Genomic DNA, 24,293 nt, shown 5'->3' on the forward strand with positions numbered 1-24,293 from the left:
ATCATCTTCATCTTCAAGGTCCTCACCCTCCTTTTCATTTCTCTCCATCACATCACCCTCATTTGGCAAGAGCAACTCTTGTAGAACCTCTCTATTGGAAAATGAATCTTTAATGGTTTCTTGGGTTGTCAAACCTTTTCTTTGAGCTTCATCTCAGGCTCATTCAATTGCATAAACATGTTAGCCATCATGAACTTCATCTCAGGCTCTTGATGAAATGGTTGACATTCTTGTTGAGGTTCTTGGTAAGGGACTTCTTGAAATTGGTCTTGATATTGTTGTTGCGATTCTTGGTGTGGATGTTCTTGAACTTAGCCTTTTTATTGGAAATTAGGATCAAAGATGTATCATTCTTCGGCTTCATGTGGTCCTCCACATAAGGCACACCAAAGAGGTTGTGGCATGAATATTGGTGGTGCACCTCCTTGAAAAACTTCTTGATTGACATGGACATTATATTCCAAAGCTTGTTGTTAATCATCTTGATGAGACATTTGATAAGTGGGAGTCAACATATGGCAACTTTCCAAAGCATGAGCCCTGCTACATATAGCACACCATGAAGATTCTGGCTCCAAAGCTTGAAAAGTATCTTCTTTAGAAACTTCTTGACTCATATTAACACCACATTCTTGAGGGAAATATTGATAATCATGAGGTGTTGCTTGATTTGTGGAATTTAACTTGTAGCAATTCTCCAAGGCATGAACTTCAGCACAATAGGAACACCACTTAGAATAAGAAAAGAATGGTTGAAGTAGACCACCACCCATTTTGATGAAATTAGGTAATGACATTCTTTGCTCTTAGAAATCATACCCCTCCATAAACTTCAAAGTTCTTGATTGAGTGGTGAAAGTTCTTCCTTTTCAATTAAGTGTGAATGTACAAAGTAAAGATCCTTCAACCAAAACTTAATTAAGGTAAGACAGTTAGCTCTTTAAAAATTAAAAACAAACAAAAAGAAAGAAAAAGCTTAGTCTCCTAAGACTCCCTAATTAAACTCTAATGCTAGCAAAACAATCAATCACATAGAACCACCAAATTGCCAATCCCTAGTGATAAGTGCCAAAGATACTATCTTTTGTGGGGTATTTAAGAGACATATTGTGCTATAAATGGAGTCCCTTGAGCCTATTACATGTTTAGAATAGCTAATTTTGATAAAAGATAGGCACAAGGACTAATTGTGGTTGCATTTGTGAAAGATAGCAAAAGCTGTAATTTTTAGGGCATTCCGACGATAGTTCGGTAAGAGCATATCTTGAGCTAGGAGTGTCCAAATGAGGTGATTCAAGTGGTTATGGAACAAGAACTTCAAGGGCTACCTCTTTGATAAAGATCAGAAAGACAAAATTGGAGTGTAAGGGTCCACGTGGACTAGCTCGTGGAAAAATTCCAGAAAGTTCCATGAACCCGTCCACGAACGTGGACGGGCTCCAGCGCGGGTTTTAAAGAGTGATTTGGAGGAAATGCTATTTAAGTTAGGTTTAGACATTTGGTAGACATCTTAACACTTAGAATTCACTTTATTTTCAGATTTCATCTCTCAATTGAGAGCATAGAGTAGATTTCTTCAACTAGCTACAAGTGATGTACTTTGGAAGATTCAAATGAAGACTTCAACATGGTAATTCATCCCCATTTTCCTTTCCATCTCAATTCATTTATTTTAGATTGAATTCCTTACAATTGCTATTTCAAATTCATCATGATTTGTGTCTAGATTAACCTAGGAGTTGGAATTGATGAGATTTTTGTTATTGTGTCTTAATTGCTTTTGTGTGGATGATGTGATGCTTTGATCATTTGCTCATTAGTGGCCACAATGAGTGGGGAGTGTGAGAGAGTGGTTGTAGCGAGAAATCATGCCTCCACGTAGTCTTGATCATCCATATTCCCGCTCTAAGTCCGAAAGGACTAGGCCCGGAAGGATTTGGTAGACAAAGTGTTTAATAAAATGCCCCAACCGAATGAGGAAATGGGAGTCCAAGTGTGACGCCACTTGGTATTTGTGCCTTGCAATCCCTTAAGTCTAGACATGATTGCATTGAATTGAATCCACCTTAGCTTTGTGCATGCATCGTTCTAGTGATTTAATCCTACTCCCTGCTTTCATTGCATTGTTACTTGCTTTCCTTTGCTTTCTTGTTTCCTTACATTTAATTTGCTCTCTTTCAAATGCTTCCCCTTACTTCCCTGCACCTAGCTATGTCTTGTTGAATTCTCCCTTAGAAAGCATTGCATTCCGTTGACTCCAATCTGTTATCTTAGAGAACGACACTCGGGGATTCCATCTCTGCTTATACTTATCCACCACCACTAAACTACAATTCATCACCCAGCAATGGTGCCAATTTTTTATGTAGCAAAAATGAGTAATGGTAAGTGTACGAGTGTGAAATTTCGTTCCGCTGAGAATTGGAGTTTATGGCGCGCAATATGCAATCACAACTAGGCACTAGCATAAGGAAATACACAAGAAGCTAAGCAAAGAATAACGAGGTTGAGGCTACGGTAATTAAACAAAATAACACAAACACATATTAACAAGAGATAAACACGAAATAAAGAAATGAGACTCAAGCTAGGGAGCATTATCATCTAGATTCTTCAACAACCTACGGGGTTAGGGAGAACAAGTAACCGTAGTCAATTGGGAATGCACATAGGTATCCTAGTCTAAAGTCACTTCCGTGAGAAACTAAACATGGATCAGAACAAGGAATTGCCTCACTCTCATGGTGTATCAATTCTAAGTCCATCAAGCACACAACATCTTAAACCCCCAATTTCCCTCATTTTTATAAGAAAAATTGGGTTTATGCAAGGGGTGGCTCAAATTCATCATCCAACTCTCATTGAGGTAAGGAATCCTCCAAATACATGCCAATGAACGTGTACATCAAACATTAACAAGATATAAACACAAAACCTTCACAAACACATGAAACCTAGGTTAGAGTTCTTCCCCTTTTTGCAATAATCACAAATTAAACATCAAGATAGATAACACAACCCTAAATCAAGTCCAAAAACTAACTACTCATGATTAAATAGCATAAGGAACACAAAAGCACAAGTAATAAACATAAATCTTGCAAAAGAAAAGTAATATGGGAAAGAAAACTTCTCAAGTGAAATGGGTGGTAAATATTGAAATCCAAGTGTTGAATCCTTGATTACAAGCTTCAAATATGTTTAGAAACCTAACTCTAAGCCTAATCTAACCTAAAAATATGAAACAAAGTGAAAGAGAGTGTATAGGGTTCAATCATGGGTAAAAAACCGAGTTGAAAAATGCTCAAAACAAACTTAAATATAAACAGAGCAGGAGTGACATGGCCAGGGATACGGATGTGTAAGTGGCCGTGTCCCAACTCTCTAGAAATTGCATTTCTCACAGTAAATCGGCGAAAAAGACACGACCAGTGACACAACCATGCACTTGTCCATGTCTGTTCACCTTCAAAACTTCAGATTTTGGATTTATAGTCTTCACGAAAGTTATAGCCCTTTGAGGTTTCTTTCGAATGACACAAGAATCACTTCATTTGGACATTCTTAGATTGAGATATGGTTAAATAATCGAACAGTGGCAGATTTGGACGAAATCTGTAAGTTGGATCTTCAACTTGAGGGACAATTTTAACCCCTTTGGCTTCCTTGCTAGGCTTTAATGTCTTTATAGGTGTTGTATCCCTTTGAGTAATCTTTCTAATGGCATAGAAATCATATCATTTGGACATTTCTAGGCCGAGATATCGTCCAACTACTGAACAATGGTCGAAATGAGCTAAAATGACAATGTCTTGATCTTTTGCTCTTCTTTGGTTTTAGTTTGCCTAAATGACCAAGACCATTGAAAATATCACTCTTAGTCTCCCTTGTAAGTGTTGAATCTGTTGGTCCCAAGGGGATGGGGTACAAGTCTAGAGGGGGGGGGGGAGTGAATAGACTTGTATAAGATTTTTGCAAATCTTTTTCAATCTCTCGTATGTATTGGACTTAGGATGTTTAGGTCCGATACCTCACAAGATGAAGACAAAGTTTTATGCGCAGCGGAAAAGTTATCCCCTTTTAATTTGCACGAGTTTGAGTTAGTTCGAGAGGTGTGGTTATATGCAGTGCAGTTCGAGAGATAGTTAGCGAGAGGTAAAAACAAAAAGTAAATGCGAGAGAGATTTTTAAGTGGTTCGGCCAACCCGCCTACGTCCACTCTTCTTCTAGAAACTCCCTAGAAGGATTGCACTAAAACTTCCCTTTTTAGTACAATATCGAGCGCTTGAGCTTTGATCACGAAGCCCGCCTCAAGCCTCAGGGTTTTCGCCCCGCTTCTTGTTACTCCACCTCTCGAGCACTTGAGCTTTGATCACTAAGCCCGCCTCAAGCCTCAGGATCTTCACAAGACAGCTCCCAGGTTACTCCGCCTCTTCTTGCCTTCTCCAAAGCAAGGTTGTTCCGGTTGTCACAGGTTGAGTGTAACAATCTCCAATCTGACCAAAAGCTTTCGTTGGATAATCTTCCTCGTAGTGCAGCTTCGGTCACCTTCTAGATGTGTAGTAGTTTAAGCTTTGTAACTCTCTCAAAACACTAAGATGTGTTTTCTCGCTGTTATGAATATCAAGTATGATATTCCAGATTAAGCACTTGCACTTTTGAACGTTTGAACTAGACACCTCTTATGATAGCTTGAATTTTTCGAATCTTATTGAATTTGTGTCTTCACGTCCTTATATATGAGAGTTGAGGAATAATTCTGTTGGAGGGAAAATTATTCCGTTTGAAATCTGTCTCCCATGCCGATCATGGGACTTGCATATTTTTAGCATGTTTCATGGAGTGGTAGTCTTGTAACTTGAACCTTTTGTCTTGTAGTGAATATCCCATATTCCACTATCTTGAGTCCATACTCCACTTACTTCTTTTGGTAAAAGTTACTCTTTTTATATTCCCATTGATCCTCATTTTAGGGAATAAGACCGACCTCTGATTGGTGCATCTTCTATCCGTTGGTTGTGGAGTTCTGACGTGGCATCCACTTCCGGCTGTTCTATTTTCCCAAAATACTCTGTCAGCACCTCCTTAATATTTTATCTCCATGATATTCTTTTTCTCCAAACTTAGATTACTTTATCTATGCGTGTTAACTACCGTTCAGTTCATTGGAGAAGTGCTAGTCTATCGAGACCAAAATTGATGTCTCGACTATTTGATGTCTCGATCTCATGTCTCGAACTGGATTGATGTTTCGAGAGATTCCATCTCTCGAACTCTGCTTATGTCTCGAGACTTAGTTGATGTCTCGCAGACCCTTATTCCTCCAGTGATGTCTCGTGCCTTCTTTTGATCTATCTATAAGCTTACAACACGAAACTTCTAAGATGTTCAAACAAGTTCACCTTAAGCTTAAATATTTTCCGAGTTGAGCTCAATTAACCGGTTGTATTTTCGCTCATAGTTTACTTGTCGAACTTACATATATTTCCTATCTATCGAGACTTAGGGGATTGAACATTACATTTGGTATCATCAAAACCTATTACAGTATGTTCCTAACAATTTCCCCCTTTTTGATGATGCCAACAATATACTTACTTATATGGCTGATTTGTAAGAAAATATTGACTTTGATTTTATTTTCAGCGCATACAGTAAGTTTGACATGGAAACTAATCTGCTAAAGCATGAAGTAAAAACTCACGCAACACCCCCAGCAAAAGATATATATATATATATATATATATATTAAGATAAAAGGAGTGTTTTACAAAGAAAAGATCTTTAGCAGAAAAAAAATACCAAAAAGCAAAAAACAACATAATTGAGAATACATGTAGACATCGAGAGCTTACTGCTTGTCTACTTTCCTTTTCTCGTTGATAGCTGCTCGTGTCTTGATGGGGTCTTTGGAGTTTACCAGATCCAGGTACTCATCTGATACGTCAAGGTGAAGATAGTTGATGAAGGCTTCACCTATGAAACTTCCTTCGATTACCCCATCTCTCCACCATTCGATGCATTCGCTGGCAGTGAGGCCACTGTGAGAAGATAAGTCAGTTTTGTTGAGAAGACTTACGATGATTCCATTTAGAAATTCTATAGAGTCTTCCTTGATTCCCATTCTGTAATTTTTCATAAATTGCTCATCTTTCTTCTCCTTGGCCGTTTGTTGTTCTTGCCTCTTTCTTCTCCTTTCTCGGTCTTCTTCTCTCCTCTTCTCCATTTCCAGTGTGCGCTGAACCCTTAGATCCTCCTTCCTCTTGGCTTCCTCCATTGCCTTGCTCATTGTTCTTGGAACTTTCGGAGGAGGTCCAGTGGTTAATGGTTCACTGGCTGCCCTTTTCTTGCTTGTGGATGTCCCTCTTGGCCCTTGATTCCCTTGATTTTCCCCCTTGTTGGCATTATCCTGACGGGAAAGGAGAGTGGACATACCTTTGAAAAGTGATTGAAGCTGGGCAGGTACTTGGTTCGACAGGTCATCGAGTAGTGCTTTGATTACGTCCTGTCGAAGTTCACTGGAGTTCTGGAAGGCTCGAAGTTCAGCTCTTAGTTCTGCCACTTCAGCCGTTGCTCCTGCAGCTTCTGCTCGAGCTTCCGCAGCCTCATTTGCAGCTCGTCGTGCTGCATCTTCAGCCCACACCGCTTGTTCGAGAAGTTCTGCATGGCTGGCTTGCGATTCACTTGTACCAGCAGCAGGCATTGATGCGTTGCGAACAATAGTGAGTATGCGCTCAATTTGAGCCATCTTCTGAGATTGATCGGCCATGAATTGGCGCACCTTACCAACGAAAGCTTCTTCGGCCTGTCGATCATAATCAGAAGGAGGAGAAGAAGGTTGAGGAGTACCTGTAGTCGGAGGGGACTTGGGTGCTTCCAGATTTCCACCCATGACTTGCAACTGTGAGTCCACCTCTCGATTGTATGTCTGAGGATCAGCAGGAGCACTGGGATCAGAGCTTGAAGGTAGCTCCATGTCAGGCGCTTCCCGGTTTCCACCTGAGGGATGGATCACTTCTCGCTCATCACCTCTCGAACCTGGAACCTCAGCTTCAGCTTCTGGTGGGATTGGATCAGCTAAGGAAGGAACTTCTGTATTGGATGCTTCCCGGTTTCCATCCAATTGAAGATCCTCCTCAGTGTTACCTCTCGAACCAGAGCTGGTAACTTGATCATCTGCCGGAGGGATTGGACTTGAGGGGAGAGTTTGTGCATCGACAGGTGCTTCCCGGTTTCCACCATTGATGAGCACATCATCTTCCTCGTTACCTCTCGAACCAACAGGACTTGAAACTGTCTGCTCAGTTTGCTCATCCGGATGCACCTCAGTCTGCTCAAGAGAGTTAGGAATCACTATGGTGTCAGGAGCAGCTGGTGCACTCCACCTTTGCCTATCAAACATTCTGGCCGCAAAGGTGGGCGCCGTGTCATCTGGGAGTAGGAATGGAGATGGCTGCTCCATATAGATTGGAAAGCCCGGCAGTGTGAGCAACGAAATTTCGCCCTCTCGAACTGTTTGTGCTTCGTCGGTGTCAACCGAGGGTGTGGACTCAAGAGCTGGCAGAAGTAAAACTGAGTTGGGTTCTGCCTCAAGTGCTTCATCGGTGTCAATCGAGGGTGTGGACTCAGGAGCTGGCAGAAGTAAAACTGAGTTGGGTTCTGCCTCAAGTGCTTCAGAGGTCTCGGATTCACCTCTCGAAGCGGCTACCTGTGCGTCCAGAGCAGAGTCACTAACTTGGGACAGAGGAATTGCGGCTGTTGCTATCGGATTTTCAGAATCATCTCTCGCAACTCCTGAGGTCTCTCCTGGACCTCTCGTATCCTCTACTTGATGTCCCAAGGATAAAGCAGTAGCGAGCCTGAGATCTTCTTGATACTGTGCCTCTAATTCAGGATCCACTTCAGGCTCGTCTTCTTGTTCATCAGCAGCTATGCCCTTGCCTTTGTCAGATCGGCCAAGATTCTTCTTGGTCACATGCATTTCATGGGCTAGGTCTCGAAGTTCATTGGCTGGAATATCGGTAAGGTTTAACCAGTTCAAAGCAAAGATCTCCTCAGCCTCCATAACTGCTGCTAGTGCAATCAGTTGATCAAAGGGGCCTGTGCTCCAGTCGATCCATCGGAGTACCCTGGAGAAATCATCCAAACTAGGCACGTCTTCAACACGTTAATACAACTGAGAGGTGACTTCGTCATTCAGATCATGAGGCTCAGCAGATAGGATTTCTGTCTCTGATGCAGCTTCCACTGTCTGCACATCGATGAATCTCTCTCCCTTCCCTCAATTGCAAACCCTTCAAACTCAACAAATATTGAACAACAAAACCGAAACCAACCTTTTTATTAATCGACTGGTTGGTGTTTGAAACTGAGCCTTGCACTTGTTGCTTTAGGAAGTTGAAGATGATGTGCGCCCAGTCCATTTGAACGTTGTTCCAAATGGCATGGAGGATTTTGAGGATGTCCAGATTGATCTCATCGGTTCCGGACACCTTGCTGAGGATGAACTTCATGATGAGGTCAGCTGCAATTGCAAACCTCTCCTTCAAATGGAACTTGCGGAGAGCAGAGGTTGCACTGGACGGAGCAGTCTCCAATCGAATTTTGTCCCAGAAGGCTTGCTTGTCTAGGCTGTAATCCGAGAGGTGCTTGACTGCCTCCTCTGATGCAGTAAAGTCGAATGCAGCCCTTAGGTCACCCACGGAGGTCGTGATGTCAATCTCATTGAATCGGCTCTCAATCTTGCCCTTTGTGACCTTAGCATTCGCGAACCATTCGGTGAAGTCGAGGTCGTGGATGGTTTGATAATCATGAGTCATGTATTTCATGAGCCCAACCTTCTCGAACTTCTTCAGGACTTTCTCTGCTAGCTTCGGGTTCGTCGAGTGGTTGACGAAACCTTCTCTGTCAAGGATGCTCCCCGCCTTGACCTGCTTGATGAGAGTTCGAATGTGGGCCAACTCTCTCTGGTAAGCATCGGAAGATGAGGTTGATGTTGATGATTCGTACGCCATCGTTGAAAGCTTGGTGTTTTGGAGGGAATGTGTACAGTGTTTGTAAATTGGGGATTTTGGGTATTCGGTTTGAGCTTGAATCCGGGTAAGGAAGATGGGTTTGTCTTTTGTATCTTGTGGATTTGGGTCGGATATGTGGGTAGGGTTGAGAGTTTGACCCGACAAGTGATCCCGGTTGATTTAAAAGAATTGAAAGGTCAGAAATACCCTTCTATAACGGTTATGTGTGCATGATATGGTGAGGGTATTTTTGGGAAAGTGTGTAACAGTTTAGGATGAAAAAGTGGGGTTATAAAATAAGATAACTTTATAAGCATGCTCCCACTAATCAAGATAGCGCCCTTAAAACTTGGAAAACCGTCAGTAACCGAAGAGCACGTGGCTATCATTAATTTCCAAATTAGCCGTTCCACATATATCCGTTGAACACATCAGTTTCACCTTTCGAAGGTGAACACTCGTCGGTATCAGTTTAAGGATCTTCCCCCTGAGTGATTGATCCCTAAACCTCCTTATTCCTCCGTCTTGATCTGGTTGACCGCATGACAACATGTTCAAGTGGTTAAGGATCTTCCCCCTGAGTGATTGATCCCTAACCCTCCTTATTCCTCCATTTAGAGATACACACAGAACCAGTTTGTTATCTTTCGAAGTGATCTCTCGAACTCCCCTTCTTCGAGACATAAAGTATATATAGGCAAACTGATTAAGTATCTCTCGAACTACTTGTCGAACACAGATTGCAAGAAGAACAAGATTGATTCATCCAAAAGATATCACTTGGAACATATCCTTAAGTTCACTTAGTGATTTCCAGATACATTACATATGAATCAATATACTGTTAGATTTCCTAGAAACTTTTGTTTGGCCTTGGAAAACCATATAGGAATCTAACGTTAGAGCAGGAACTAGCCATCTAAAATCCTATTTATTCTAGTAACAGAACTAGAGGTGGCTAATTCTTCTTATTCTTCTCTACCTCTCCGCTGCTGCACTCCTCACAGGCTCCATCTCCCTTTTCCTTGGTTCTCCATTTGGTTGAGGGAGATCCTTTTCCGGAATGTGCAGTTGTAAGAGTCCCACTTATACGGGACTCTTCTCCTGATTCCAGTATCCCATCATTGTGGATCTCCACGCATTTGGGGATCCATTCACCTTGGATGGAAATAGGATGCTTGTTTGGATTATCAGGAAACTCCGCAATCTGTTCACCCTTAGTTGATTCTGGATAGTTTTCTCCTTGAAAGTCTTTGGACTTAGCTGCCGATTTCCTTCCTCTATACCAGAATGGTACATCGTCTTTTCCTTTCTTCTTCTCCATGAAGAAGTCGATGACATGAATTGCTGAGAAAACCCCTCTATTTATAGCCCAAAAACTTAGCACTGTTGAGTCACGGGATGCTAAATGAATGACCATTCAATGCTGTGTAACTCCAAAGCTGCCATAAAGTTGATGAAACCGCTCCTCACATGCGAAACAGTTCATGGCACTAAATACAAGGAGATAAGATTTGACCGTTCAACCCAATTCTATCATTCCCAATTCTAACCTTAGTTGAGAGAATCTATTTTCACATAACGCCTTTGTGAAAATATCTGCTAGTTGCTCCTCCGTTGCAACATATTCCAAAGTTATATCCCTTTTCTCAACATGGTCTCGGATGAAGTGATATTTTATGTCAATGTGCTTTGTCCTTGAATGTAGCACCGGATTCTGAGTAATAGCTATGGCACTAGTGTTGTCACACATAATCTTAACCTCTTTACATTCAACACCATAATCCAGTAATTGTTGCTTCATCCATAAAATCTGAGCACAACAACTTCCAGCTGCTACATATCCTGCCTCAGCGGTACTTGTAGCTATCGAATGCTGTTTCTTGCTAAACCATGAGACAAGTCTTCCACCTAGAAACTGACATGTCCCAGATGTGCTCTTACGATCAATTTTACAACCGGCAAAGTCCGCATCTGAATATCCCATAAGTTCGAAAGATCCCCCTCTCGAATACCAAAGTCCAACACTTTGCGTACCCTTGAGATATCTAAGAATCTTTTTAGATGCATTTAAGTGACTCTCCTTAGGACTTGCCTGAAATCTAGCACATACACCTACTGCAAAGGATATATCTGGTCTACTAGCAGTTAAATAAAGAAGAGATCCGATGATACCTCGATACGTAGTTTGATCAACCTCTCGGCCTTCACTGTCAACATCGATGCGTAGAGAGGTTCCCATAGGTACTTTGACTGAAGATTTCCCTTCTATATTGTATTTCCTGAGCAGATCCTTGGTGTATTTCTCCTGGTTGATGAAGATACCTTCCTTAAGTTATCTTACTTGTAGTCCGAGGAAGTAGTTGAGTTCTCCCATCATGCTCATCTCGAACTTCCCTTTCATCAAACTAGAGAACTTCTCGCACAAGTCTGGATTGGTGCTTCCAAAGATGATATCGTCCACATAGATTTGCACCAATAAGATATGATCTCCATCCTTAATTCTAAACAATGTTTTGTCCACTAGGCCTTTGGTGAACCCACACTGAAGTAGAAAACAGGATAAAGTGTCATACCAAGCTCTCGGAGCTTGTTTCAAGCCGTAAAGTGCCTTCTTCAACTTGTATACTTTGTCAGCTCCCACGTCCTTCAAGAAACCCGGAGGTTGTTCAACGTACACCTCTTCTTCAAGAAGTCCGTTCAGAAAAGCGCTCTTGACATCCATTTGATACACTTTGAAGTCTTTGAAGGCAGCATATGCGAGAAAGATGCGAATGGCTTCGAGACGTGCTACCGGAGTGAAGGTTTCATCAAAATCTATTCTTTCCTCTTGGCAGTATCCTTTAGCAACAAGTCTAGCCTTGTTCCTGACAATGACTCCATCCTCATTCATCTTATTTTTGAAACCCACTTTGTTCCAATGACGTTCTGATGATGAGGTCTCAGAACTAGTTCCCAAACGTCGTTCCGTTCAAACTGATGAAGTTCCTCTTGCATGGCTTGCACCCAATCTGGATCACTTAGAGCCTCATCAATCACCTTAGGCTCTATTTGAGATAGAAAGCAAGCGATCATGCTTTCTCTGTATGCTGATCTGGTCCGAACCTTGTCACGTACATCTCCAATTACTTGATCAGCGGGATGGCTTCTAAGCCATCTTAGATCAGGTTGTGGCTCCTTAGTTGACTCCTCGGTGGTTGGTTGGGATGTGGGAGGATCATCTATGATCTGGATTGAATCAACTGAATTAGTAGCATTCTTCTTTGTAGTGTCTTCATCATCTGATTCTGACTGGAGTTCTGCTACATCTCGAACTATCGGCTGCTTCTCATCGAGAGGTAAGTCTGATCTCTCGATCGTTTCCGGCTGAACTTCCTTAGAGTTTTCAGCTACATCTGTTGACTTTGATAGTTGATCTGTCGAAGCTCTATCATCAAAAGAGACATGTATGGATTCTACAACCACCAATCTCCGCTTGTTGAAGACTCTGAATGCTTTACTTGTCGACGAGTATCCCAGAAATACACCATCGTCTGCCTTTTCGTCAAAAGCCTTTAACTGAGTCTTTCCATTGTTGTGGATATAACATTTGCATTCGAATGTGTGGAAGTAGCTTACGTTTGGTTTCCTCCCGTTCCACAACTCGTACGGAGTTTTACCAGCTCCTTTCACGATCAAGGATCGATTTTGGGTGTAGCATGCTGTGTTGATTGCTTCAGCCCAAAATCCCTGAGATATATTGGCTTGTGAGAGCATGGTCCTTGCAGCTTCCTTGAGAGTTCTGTTCCTCCTTTCAGCAACGCCGTTCTGTTGAGGTGTTCGAGCAGCTGACAACTGATGATGAATCCCGTTCTCGCTGCAGTAGCTCTCGATCACTTAGTTAACGAACTCTCCACCTTGATCTGACCGAATCTTGAGTATCGAGACATCCTTCTCAACTTGAACTTGCTTTAAAAGATTTGGTAGGGCAACTTTTGTCTCGCTTTTCTTGGTTAAGAATACGGTCCAGGTGAATCTTGTTTAGTCATCTACTACCACAAGAGTGTACTTCCTTCCTCTCATGCTGGGTGGATCCACCGGGCCAAATAAGTCCATATGAAGAAGACTTAGTTGTCTGGTAGACGATGTCTCGACTTTGGTTTTGAAAGAGGATTTGATCTGTTTGCAACGTTGACATGCCTCACAAATCTTGTCCTTCCGAAACGTGACTTTGGGCAGTCCTTCCACAAGATTCCTCTTAGTAAGCTTGTTGATGGTTTTGAAGTTTAGGTGGCTAAGCTTACTGTGCCAATCCCAGCATAAGTCCTCTTTGCTCCTTGCTAGCATACATAGGGATGGTTTGGCAGATCTCCAATCCACTATGTACATGTTTCCTTTCCTTGCTACTTCCAGGACGACTTCGAGAGATTCCTCTTGTATGATCTGGCACTTGCCTTTGGTGAAGATAACTTTGTAGCCCTTGTCACAGAATTGGCTTGTGCTAAGGAGGTTGAACTTGAGTCCTTCAACGTAGGATACCTCCTTTATCACCAACTCATTCTTATGGATCTCACCAACAGCTTTTGTGTGTCCTTTCTTCTCGTTGTCTCCAAATGTCACCAAGGGACCTTCGATAGGGTGGATGTTCTCTAGCAATGTTAGATTTCCCGTCATATGTCTCGAACATCCACTGTCAATGAACCATACGTCCCTGGTGTCCTGCATGCAAATCAAGCAGATTTAGGTACCCAAACATTGGGTCCTGGTTGGTTAGTAAGTTTAGGCATCCATTTATACCTTGGGCCCATTACTCTAGGCCTAGGTGCAATGTAGCCGTTATACGATTGATAATCATAAGGAATGCTAGCAAAGACTCTGGGCCTCTTAGGTGCATAAATCAGCTTAGGTTGAGGCTTGACCTCGAACTTACGCACCATGCCCTTCATGGACTGTTTGGTCACGTGGTACCGTTGAAACTGGGGTTTATTCCACGGTTCATATTCTTGTGACCAATCCTCATCAGATGGGTAGTGTCTGCCTTCCTCCATCCGTGAGTTCCTAACTCTATGGATCTCAGACCTTCCATATTTGCCTAGAGGCGCATTATATGGAATGTAGCTTCTCTTGTACTCGGAATAGCCTTGCGAGAGATAGCTAGGTGATCTCTCGATATTGTTAACCCGGCCATTCTTCGTAGCTTTCCTATACTTTCCATTGTTGGTGTATAGGGACGGTTTGTGAATAGCTACTCTAGTCTTTCCTGTTGGTCCTTTATGACCTTTATTCGGTTTGGATTGAGATCCTCCATTACTTGAAGTTCCCAAACCGTTGGTCTGCTTATCTCTCGAAAGACAGTTCTGACGGAACCCTAGTCCGGTTCTATCATTTGTAGGTCTATGATCATTTACCATTTTCTCCACTGCTTTGGAGGAATTAGTAAACGATGCAATAACCTCTCTAAGATTAAGCTCTCTAGCCTCTCGAGCTTTGCACTCTTCCTTAAGTTGGATTATTTCAGCTTCTAAATTGCTTACTTTGAGATTTAGCTCTGAATTCTCTTTCGAGACATTCTTAAGCATTTCTCTTTCAGCAATTAGTCTGCTGTTCTCCTCCAGAACTTTAGCATGAGTGCTATTAGCGATGTTGAGGTCCCTCCTGAGTAATTCCATGGTCTCGAAGGGATCCTCATCGCTTCTAAAAGAAGAACATTGGGAAGTAGAGATAGAGCAGCGAGATGTAGAAGTGGAGGTTACCTCATTGTTAATAGCCATTAAGCATTGATCCTCCTCTTCTGTAGTGTATAAACAGATGAGCCCCCTCTCATCCTCTGAGCTGCTGCTGCTCTCGCTGGAGCTTGATGTCTCGGACTCCTCGATTGCCACAAGCGCCTTCCTGCGCGAATGTGTCTTTGATGAGCTTTTGAAGCCTCCTTGTGTTGGCTTCTCCCTGGATTCCTCTTTCCTCCTAGAATCCTTTCCTTCATGGCCTTGATATTTGCTTACCGGTGGGTAAGGACATTCGGCCTTGAAATGCCCCGGTCTCCTGCAGTTGGAGCATAGACCTTGGTTTTCTTCCTCCGTCCTTGTGGATGGATATCTTTCATTTTTCCTTCTTGAGGAGGAAGGTGAACTTGTATTGCTCTCAGGTGTCTTCTTCATGAATTTCCTGAATTTTCTCATAAAAAGAGCAAATTGTTCGTCACATCAAAGATTTGTGGGATTAGGATCTGACCTTGATGAGGTGGATGGTTGATCAGCAACTAGTGCCACATTCCGTCTGTCCACCACGTCCTCATCTCTCGGAAACATCTCAAATTCGAAGGCTTTGAGATCTCTAAATAGTTGGCCGGTTGTGTTGTTCTTCAGATCCCTGTGATCGCGCATTGTGATCACCTTCATCTCCCACTCCTTGGTAAGGCCTCGTAAGACCTTTAGGTTTAGCTCCTTTTGTGGGATCTCCTTCTTGAGATCACTAATCTCGGTTGATAACTTCATGAACCGAGATTCCATGCTGTCGATGCTCTCTCCTGGCTTCATCTTGAAGTCCTCGAACTTCTTCATTGCCACAGTGAGCTTGTTCTCCTTTGCTGTTCATCACCTTCACCAATCAACATCAAAGTATCCCATACCTCTTTTGCCGTGGTGCACTTTCTGACTCTTGGGAAGATGGTTTCGTCTATAGATCTGAAGAGGATATCCTTGGCAATGTTGTCAAGGTTGTTTCTCTTCCTATCATCACTCGTTCATTCTTCCTTAGGTTTTGGTACGTACTTTGGTGTGTCTTTGGTTTGCTCTGCAGAAGTGTTGACCATTAAGATCTTGACTGGTCCAGTTGATATAACCTCGACCATCTCATCATGAAGGGCTGATAAGTACGCAAGCATGCGTGTCTTCCAGTCATCGAACCTGCTAAGATAAAAAAGGAGATGTCTCGACAACATGCTGTCCATATTGAAAATTATCTCGTGCTTTGAAAACTTTTTAAAGGATTTTTCAAAGAATGATCTCTAGGCAATATAAACAAAGGTTTATATCGATCAGAGAGCTTGCTCTGATACTAATTGTTGGTCCCAAGGGGATGAGGTACAAGTCTAGAGGGGGTAAATATGGGAAAGAAAACTTCTCAAGTGAAATGGGTGGTAAATATTGAAATCCAAGTGTTGAATCCTTGATTACAAGCTTCAAATATGTTAGAAACCTAACTCTAAGCCTAATCTAACCTACAAATATGAAACAAAGTGAAAGAGAGTGTATAGGTTTCAATCATGGGTAAAAAACCGAGTTGAAAAATGCTCAAAACAAACTTAAATATAAACAGAGCAGGAGTGACATGGCCAGGGATACGGATGTGTAAGTGGCCGTGTCCCAACTCTCTAGAAATTGCATTTCTCACAGTAAATCGGCGAAAAAGACACGACTAGTGACACAGCCATGCACTTGTCCATGTCTGTTCACCTTCAAAACTTCAGATTTTGGATTTATAGTCTTCACGAAAGTTATAGCCCTTTGAGGTTTCTTTCGAATGACACAAGAATCACTTCATTTGGACATTCCTAGATTGAGATATGGTTAAATAATCGAACAGTGGCAGATTTGGACGAAATCTGTAAGTTGGATCTTCAACTTGAGGGACAATTTTAACCCCTTTGGCAGTTGGATCTTCAACTTGAGGGACAATTTTAACCCCTTTGGCTTCCTTGCTAGGCTTTAATGTCTTTATAGGTGTTGTATCCCTTTGAGTAATCTTTCTAATGGCATAGAAATCATATCATTTGGACATTTCTAGGCCGAGATATCGTCCAACTACTGAACAATGGTCGAAATGAGCTAAAATGACAATGTCTTGATCTTTTGCTCTTCTTTGGTTTTAGTTTGCCTAAATGACCAAGACCATTGAAAATATCACTCTTAGTCTCCCTTGTAAGTGTTGAATCTGTTGGTCCCAAGGGGATGGGGTACAAGTCTAGAGGGGGGGGGGGAGTGAATAGACTTGTATAAGATTTTTGCAAATCTTTTTCAACCTCTCGTATGTATTGGACTTAGGATGTTTAGGTCCGATACCTCACAAGATGAAGACAAAGTTTTATGCGCAGCGGAAAAGTTATCCCCTTTTAATTTGCACGAGTTTGAGTTAGTTCGAGAGGTGTGGTTATATGCAGTGCAGTTCGAGAGATAGTTAGCGAGATGTAAAAACAGAAAGTAAATGCGAGAGAGATTTTTAAGTGGTTCGGCCAACCCGCCTACGTCCACTCTTCTTCTAGAAACTCCCTAGAAGGATTGCACTAAAACTTCCCTTTTTAGTACAATATCGAGCGCTTGAGCTTTGATCACGAAGCCCGCCTCAAGCCTCAGGTTTTTCGCCCCGCTTCTTGTTACTCCACCTCTCGAGCACTTGAGCTTTAATCACCAAACCCGCCTCAAGCCTCAGGATNTCACGTCCTTATATATGAGAGTTGAGGAATAATTCCGTTGGAGGGAAAATTATTCCGTTTGAAATCTGTCTCCCATGCCGATCATGGGACTTGCATATTTTTAGCATGTTTCATGGAGTGGTAGTCTTGTAACTTGAACCTTTTGTCTTGTAGTGAATATCTCATATTCCACTATCTTGAGTCCATACTCCACTTACTTCTTTTGGTAAAAGTTACTCTTTTTATATTCCCATTGATCCTCGTTTTAGGGAATAAGACCGACCTCTGATTGGTGCATCTTCTATCCGTTGGTTGTGGAGTTCTGACGTGGCATCCACTTCCGGCTATTCTATTTTCCCATAATACTCTGTCAGCACCTCCTTAATATTTTATCTCCATGATATTCTTTTTCTCCAAACTTAGATTACTTTATCTATGCGTGTTAACTGCCGTTCAGTTCATTGGAGAAGTGCTAGTCTATCGAGACCAAAATTAATGTCTCGACTATTTGATGTCTCGATCTCATGTCTCGAACTGGATTGATGTTTCGAGAGATTCCATCTCTCGAACTCTGCTTATGTCTCGAGACTTAGTTGATGTCTCGCAGACCCTTATTCCTCCAGTGATGTCTCGTGCCTTCTTCTGATCTATCTATAAGCTTACAACACGAAACTTCTAAGATGTTCGAACAAGTTCACCTTAAGCTTAAATATTTTCCGAGTTGAGCTCAATTACCCGGTTGTATTTTCGCTCATAGTTTACTTGTCGAACTTACATATATTTCCTATCTATCGAGACTTAGGGGATTGAACATTACATTTGGTATCATCAAAACCTATTACAGTATGTTCCTAACAGAATCCACCTCCATAGCTTAATATTTGGCTCCTATTGACTCCAAATGCATCCAAAATGCTCTTTTTGACTCGAATGCCCACCAGATTGCATGAAACTGCTCCTCTTTGCTCCTAAAGCTTCCCAAAAACCAAAATCTTTGCAAAATAACACAATTTAGTCTTAACCTCATGAAATTTGGAATGATCTATAAGCAAAATGTCTTAATGAAAGGGGGGATAATATAGAAAAATAAACACTTATCACTCCAAAAATAAACACTTATCACTCCACATCAATCCTTTCTACAAATGTTACCAGGTTTACCTAGATTCTAATAGTCCCCTTATGATCTACTGCTTTTTGGGTCTCATTCTCATAAGCTTCCACCTTATCATCAACAACAATATTTGGGTACTATGTTAGAATATCAAGTATTATAAGCATATTCTGCACACATTTTTTCCACACATTTATAGGCATGTGCCCGCTTAAGTTGGGATTAACATCAAACTATACTAAGACAACACCGAAAAGAATCACAGCTTGTGAGTCGGGGTCTTAGCCACCTTGGTCAAGAAGGTGAGCTGCTCAATCAATTCAATCCTTCCAGTTCCCTTTCCACCCCTTCCAGAAACAATTTCCCTGAACTTCTTATTGACAATATCCCAAGTGATTTGACTAGGATCCTTAAATAGTTTAACCATAAGCTTATCTTTTTTGCTCAACATTTTCTCCCACCATGTACCAGCTCGGTTAACTCATCATGACCTTCACCCTCATCCTCATTCTCTTTTGAATTTGTTTTTTTGTTGGAAAAAATCACACTTCATGTGACAACGAAAATCACATACTCGACACCGTGCACAAATGAGAGATAAGACACAATAGCCCAAAGAAAATATAGAGACACACGATTTACGTGTTAAAACCCAAGAACCATGGGGAAAAATCACAAAACCACCACCAACAAAGTTTCCACTATAACAAATCTCGGGTACAAAGTTTTAGGCCACCACATAAGCCATACATCCATAAATCATCAAATACAACAACTATATGCCAAAGACTTCTATTATGTTCAAAAGGAATACTAACTCGTACTTAAAATATTCAACCACCACGAACAAGATGAAAAAATAAAAATATTACGAGAATACTCAAAAGATGTATGGAACAAACAAGCTGACTGCCAAAAAAGTATTTGATGAAGAAACCATCCAAGAACCTCGGCAAACTCACGACAAAATCATCAAACGTGTGACAAATTTCGTCGAACACGCTGTCGCGGTGCCACCGAAAAATAGTGGAGAAAGAAGCAAAAGATGATTTTTTTTACTACCGTTCACCGCCTCTCTGGTCACCTTCCTTGCATCCACCCTAATGCATATATATAATATTTGGAGAATAAACAAAAGAAAATTGGATTCCTTTACATTCTGCCACCACCTAACTTCGTTCTCACTTCCCTAATTTTATACATACATACATACATACATACATACATATATATTGATATCTACTATTTTGTACAATAATTCACCTCTTATTTTAGTTGTTTTGATGCTTATTTTCTTTATCCTAATGAAATTGAAAATTGTTTGTGTGTTATATTATCCCAGAGTTGAATTATTCACAAGGAGCAGCAAAGGAAGAATTTTGGAGCAGTTTGGACAAGTTTTGGAAAAAAAGGAAATTACTAAGAAAGAATAGGAAACAAGAATAAGAATTGGAAGTTGTCTCATGGGCCCAAGACCCATCTATCTCCTATATATTCTACATATTCTCTATGATTTAGGGAGTTCCCAACCCTAGTTAGTTTTAGTTTTATTTCTCCCCTTCTCTTTATATTTCCCTAGCATAGTTTAGATTAGTTATATATTAGATTATTTAATTTCAAGCTTCGAATCTCAGAGTGAAGTTGGATTTGTTCTTCATCAGTAAAGTTCTCTTATTCCTTTATTTACTTTTTTCTCAGATTTCTTGCAATGTTTATGGTTATTTATTATTGCTTTGTTTTGTTTACTTTTATGATGCATGAGTAATTAGCTGTTGGGTTTGGATTAGGGTCCTATTGCTATTCTTGATGCTAGATTTGTGATTATTGCATAAAGGGAAATAATTGTTTACCTAGGGTTTATGTTTGAGTTGGATTATATTTTCCTCTTATTGATAATTGATGCGCAGCTTTTATTGATTTGTTTTGGAGAGGATTTCATCACAACGAAAGTTGGGTGAAAGACTTAGCCTAACCAATTTCAACCCAATTTTTCCTACTATGAGAATAGGGGTAATTTGGGGGCTTATAATGCTTTTGTGTTTAAGGTTATGATTGATGCATCACGAAAGTGGGGCAATCTTAGCCTAATTATTGTTATTGATTACGAAAGTAGCTAACTTGAATTCTTGAGTGCATTGCCAACAAATCCCTTGGTTAATTATTTTTCCCTAATTTTGATATTGTTAGAGCATCAAGATTGCAATACCCCTAATCTGACCCCACTCTTTTATCATATAGTTTATCCCTTATTTTATTTGCATCTTTTATTTTCTTTTAATTCCTAAATCATAGTTTGCTTGGATTCTAGTGAATTCCAATACTTTAGTGCCTAGAATTCTACATATCATACAAGTACGTGTCATAGTCCCAATCCTCAGCGGAACGACATTTACACCCTCTTTTACAATATATATAGGTGCGACCGTGCTCTCCCGTGCGGCCGTGCGGTTCACACCACTCAATGTTAAGAAACACACCACACAAATATGCACTGTGGTGTGTTTCTTAACATTGTGGTGTGTTTCATTGTGGTGTGTTTCTTAATATTATTTTTTAAAAAATGTTAAATATGGTGCGTTTTGCGTATAAGTTAGATCGCTTTTTTAGCTCTTTTTTATTTCCTTTTTTTTTTTTAACAAATAACTTTTTTTTACTTGATTTTACTAATACTTTTACTATTTAAAACAAATCTTATTATTATCGAAGTAATAAAAGTATTTTTCAAATTAATCAAAATTTAATATAAAATATAAAATACTTTATTTTGGGGGTTGTATTTTGAATTAAATCTTGTAAATAAATGATGGGTCACACTTGTGTGAGACCGTCTCACGGATTCTTGTTCGTGAGACGGGTCGGGTCGGGTCAAAGCACCATGCAAATGTCATACTTATATGTGCAAATGTCATACTTATATGCTCAAATATAACACTAATCAAGAATACAATTATTGTTACTTATACGAGAAAAAGTAATACATTTTTCATAATAAGTAATGTTGACAAGTGCCCCTTACTTATACGGGCAAATATAATACTTTTGAGAAAAAATGTAATACTTTTAAATCAAAATGTAAAAGTATTGTATTTTCCCTTAAAAGTATTACATTTACCCTTATAAGTAACAAAAATTTTATTCCTGATTAGTATTACATTTGAGCATATAAGTATGACATTTGTGCATATAAGTGTTACATTTGCATCTTGACCCGACTCGACCCGACCTGTCTCATTGGTGAGACGGTCTCACACAAATTTTTGCCATAAATGATTACCTAATCCATAATTGATTGGTATGAGGTACTTCCGAGGTGGTTATTAATGATTAAGCGAGAGTCCCTCAGACTAGGAGGGTTTCGGCCTATGTGGCGATACTAAGCTAGGTGTTCGGGTTCTAAAAAATAAAAAGAAAATTAAACGAACAATCCTGTCCAAACAAAAGTAAAGAGCCGCTAGAACTATATCAAAATTTCATAATGATTTAAGTAGATCATTCATTAGCGCAAAAATTAATACGATGTAAAGATCGTCGATTCACACAAGAAATACGTATATATATACCCAACTGACATATGTAAGACCATGTCTCAAGGAATACTTATCTTTTGATTTTGAAATTCACAATGGAATATTGACTTCAATATTTTAGGTTGCTCAATTGCATCTGCTTATCGTTGGTTACGAAGCTATGGATTAGATTGCTTTCCAGGTTAAATGAAATTTAAATAAATAGAAGGGCTTGTTCTAGCTTACTTAGTCGCTTGACCAGGCATTTTTTATATGCGGTGTGTGCCAATCATATAAGTAGATTCCAACAAAGTTGTTCAGGAAGTGTATTTTGATAATTTCTTCCGAGAACACTTTTTATTGACTCATCTCTTTTTTATATCTTAATCTTTCGAATATTATTCTTCTGACCACTCTTCTTCTAGGTGAGATCCTTTCGAGATAAGATTACAATTTTACAAATTACAACCATGAAAGATTGAGGGATGTTGATCGTCCCTAGGTAGTTCAGATCGACAAAGATAAATTTGATTATATTGTTCTTTGGGATGACATTTTAAACATAATTCTTGAAAACTAATAACCACAAAGTGAATAGAAATCGGTGGAAGCTAAGCAAACAACAAGGGATCGGGTGAATGTACTCAAATAAACTAAACAAGTAATTTAAAAAAGGCTAAGGAAAGAGGGATTGATTGAGGAATCAATCAAAAATTAATTTTAAATTATGAAATACGTTATTTTGGGGGTTTTAATAATTTAGTTAAATTAAATTTGGAAAGAAGTAATATTTTAAATTAAATCTGGTAAATGGATTACGTAATCAAGAATTAAGAAGTAACATTAAACCTATCCAAATTTAATGAACATTATTTAAGTGTAAATAACATCAATCTTATACCAAAGACCTTGTGGTCTAGTGGCATTCATTGTACATTTTCACATGAATGGGAGTGGGTTTAAGCTTCAGTGGAGGCGGGTAGAGAATAGTTATATAATTTATATAAGAGATGCGAATAATGCTTACTTCCCGCTTGTTTTTTATATTAGTACTTGCCAAAACTCAATAAAGCTTGCCGCTCAATGACAATTGCCTTGCTACTCATTTGAATTTGCTTTATTCATTTTTTTTACGCAAGTTTTTTTATCACGCGGTGGCCGAGGCATGGCCGAAGCCCTGCGTGGCTGAGGTGGCCCCGGCCGTAGGTGGCCGTGGCATGGCCTCGGTCGTATGTTCCGAAATTTTTTTTTTGTTTATTTTTGTTTTATGATCTCAACAATGTAACAATAGAGAGGCATTGCTTTATTGGAATAATTTGGGCAGACCATGATTAACATTACACTGAATCATTACTGATAGTATTTTGTTAAATGCTCGGAGTTCCATATCCTATCGATCAATCTGCCTCCTACTGTCATCAATTTATACGTTCCTAGGCGAATGACTTCTTCGATGATGTAGGGTCCCTCCCATTTCTTCGCGAACTTGCCCCTTTCTAAGGACTGACTGGCTTCTCTCCTTCGCAATACGTAGTCACCTACTTGGAAGTATTGAGGTCAGATCTTTGCGTCGTGATAAGATTTCAACTGTCGGTTGTAGTTCTCCATCCTGCAGAATGCCGCTTCTCTTTTTTTATCTATGAAATTGAGATCCACCCCTTGCTGGAGTTCATTTCGGCTTGGCTTATACTCCTCCACTCTCCTACTTGGTGCCACCACTTATATTGGAGCACAAGCCTCGAATCCATAAGTGAGGGCGAACAGAGTTTCCCCAGTAGCCCTCCTTGGCATTGTGCGGTAAGTCCAAAAAATATTGTCAAGCTCTTCAATCGACGTTCCGACAGCTACCTCCAATTTCCTTTTTAAACCATCGAGGATGGTTCTATTCGCATTCTCCACTTGACCATTAGCTTGAGGATATGAGACCGCTACTCGACTATGCTAGATACCCCATTCTGACAGGAACTCTAAGAATTCTCTTGCTTCAAATTGGCGTCCATTGTCAGTAATTACTTGAAGGGGAATGCCAAAGCGACACAGTATACTTTTTTTTCCACAAATGTTTTGCACCTCGCTGCCATGATATTGGCAAGATGTTCTGTAACACCCCGGCTCGGCTGTACCGAACAACCGGAGTGGTTACCGCCACACCTAGACTGAGCCCAATCAAATACAAGAAGAATCCACTCTAGGTGCACAGGCTAAAGATGAAGAAACTGTACCCCGTAATCATAACCATCATAACTATATATATATATATATGTATCATC

The sequence above is a fragment of the Ipomoea triloba genome, chromosome 2 (assembly GCF_003576645.1).
Source record: "Ipomoea triloba cultivar NCNSP0323 chromosome 2, ASM357664v1".
Lineage (NCBI taxonomy): Eukaryota > Viridiplantae > Streptophyta > Magnoliopsida > Solanales > Convolvulaceae > Ipomoea > Ipomoea triloba.